General features: G+C 34.9%; 1 protein-coding gene across 1 annotated transcript in view; it reads right to left on the reverse strand.

The window, feature by feature from the left end:
* Positions 1 to 1,291: 1,291 nt before the first annotated feature.
* The window catches only part of asic2 (acid-sensing (proton-gated) ion channel 2), a 172,923-nt gene continuing 171,653 nt past the window's right edge, over positions 1,292 to 2,561 (reverse strand). The window contains exon 10 of the mRNA XM_038295849.1: positions 1,292 to 2,561. This exon is cut by the window's right edge and continues 815 nt beyond it. The gene's annotated coding sequence lies outside the window, so the exon portion shown is untranslated.

Raw genomic sequence — 2,561 nt, forward strand, 5'->3', positions numbered from 1 at the left:
AATGGCCACCAAAGATGGACTGAACAGGGCTGTTAGATTGTCACGCTCTGAGTATGTTTGTTATAAAAAAAATGTCTAACATTTCAATAGCAAACAATATACTGTAGTGCTTTTCTTTCACTACTGTTTTTAACTAACCTCTGAAACAGAACAGTATTACCAATAAGCAGTTGTGGACGAAGTACTGAAAAGTAGTACTTGAGTAAAAGTACTGATACTTATAGTCAAATCTTACTCAACTACAAGTAAACGTTACTCAGAGAAACATCTACTCAAGTTAAAGTATCAAAGTACTCTTTTTTAAAATACTTAAGTATTCAAAAGTACATGCATTTAAAAGTACTTAAGTAATCAAAAATACCAATTTAAGTTTGTAATATCAGTACATTTCTGTGTAGTTTTTATAGTAAATTTAAAGAATTGTGTAACTTTCAGAAAATACCTGATGTATTGATGGGTAGAACCACCTTCTACAGAGTCTACACCTACCGTTAAGAACTTTAGCATAAAAATGCCTTTAAAAAAATATGGGCACCTATTTTGATAATATTTTTTATTTAAAAACCAACCAAAAAATAAAAAAGGAGAGTCCTGATTCTCCTCACACTTTCAATATAAAATAAAGGTTTAAGATTGAACCTAATACCACAAAGAAACTACAATTCTTATATGAGAACTCATCCTACTGAACAACTTTGCCACGACTTACTAACACCTTAATACATCATATATCAGCCCTGAGTTTTTCACATTGGTGGAATGTATTGCAAATCTCTAAAAAAAAAAATGGTGTTCATGTTCAGTCCTAATGGCTGTTATTTGCCATTTTGAAATTGCATTTAAAGAAAGAAAAAGAGCAACAGTGGATTTAAAAAGTTAAGCAGAGCCAAAAGTAACAAGTAGCTTCCTAGAAATGTAATGGTGTAGAGAGTACAATATGTGACTTTGAAATATAGTGGAGTGAAAGTTATAAGTACCTCACCCCAAAAAATACTCAAGTAAAGATAGTAAAAAAAAGTACTTAAGTACAGTAATCAAGTAAATATACCTTGTTACATTTCACGACTGACCATAAGTGAAGCATATTAGTAGTTATTAACTTTTATTTATGGGTATCAATATGCAGCTACAAATATTAACTGCTTTGCTAATTGGCTCAGAGCTGCACCCCCACCTCTGCCTTGGTCCTATCAGAAAACAAAGATGGTCAGAAGGTGGTGTTTAAATGCTGGTTTAGTGTTCTGTGAAAGAAGATCTCAAAACTCTTTGATTGACCCAAAGGAATAATAGACCAAATCTCAACTTTTAATCCCGTGTTCTCATCTTTCACTCTTATCACAAAGTTATCTAAATAGATTAGCTTGTCCCGATCTGCGTTATAACCACAAAGACACAAATGACTGTAAAACATATTTTTCATTTAATCATTTCACACTAAAAACACACACTGTATGCTGCGTCACACAATGAGAAAACGTCGTCCTGCAGTAACAACTGAAGCCAAAGAAGTGAGAGGAAACAGCCAGTGCTGCTGCCACCGCCTGAAGCATCAGTTTTATGTTCCCCCAGGCTGGCAGAGGGCTGTGTTTGTCAGAAGCCACAACATGAGAGAGTACACAGAGACGGAGGCCTACGCCACACAGATGGGAAACCATAATTCAAACTGTCTCACGAAGTACTTGAATTCATTCCTACCTGCAATGCAACTTATTTTGATGACTAAGACCATGTTAGGATGATCATGGACTGGAGTTATAAAATCCAAATGCACTTAATCTTCCAAACGCTCCCAAATACGATTTTGGTTTTGAGCCATTTATATTTATGAAGGATTCAGTTAATGTGTCCTGAGCAGGACATCTGTTACCCATAGTGTGTTGCCATCATTTTTACACATTCAGCTAATCTGAAATGTGATTGGTTGATGCAAAACATACTGAGAAAAGCAGAAGTTTCAAAGATATGACGTCACCTCTTGACCTGTGTTGGACGTGTCATCAGCGCTCTTTTTGATTTGCTTCAGATACGTTTGCTGGGTACCCATTTCATAAAGAAAAAAAGAAAAACATTTACAGCTTACTCAGCAAACTCATTTGAATCAATCAGCCTGCTTTTTAAATGGCTTGTCTTTTTTAGCTTTATACTAATTAAAATAGTCAGTGGTTTTATATTTTATTTATTTTTGACAGGATAGAGATAAAGGAACGTTTGACAAAATAATAAAAGCCACCTAAAATACCCCTCTGACACGCTATTAATGAAATAAGGCCCAAACAACCCCTTGTTGTTTACATAACGTCTTGTTTGGCAAGCTAATAATTTAGACCCTGAGCCAATTAGCTGAGTGCTCTGATAGGGTTCAGCCAGCTGAGATGGTAATTTACATTTAAGGTTTGACATACCTCAAATGAGGTGTGTAAATAAAAACTAAGCACTGCAGGAGACACACAGCGAACCTGCCAGCTGGTAGACCAATTAACCTGAAAATAAAAGGTAAAGGCGAGATAAAAAAAAAAAAGAAAAAAAAAAAGTTTGACTGCTCTTTGTTGAATTAAAACCTA

Source organism: Cyprinodon tularosa, unplaced genomic scaffold, assembly GCF_016077235.1.
Source record: "Cyprinodon tularosa strain WSP-4 unplaced genomic scaffold, ASM1607723v1 ctg360, whole genome shotgun sequence".
Classification (NCBI taxonomy): Eukaryota; Metazoa; Chordata; class Actinopteri; order Cyprinodontiformes; family Cyprinodontidae; genus Cyprinodon; species Cyprinodon tularosa.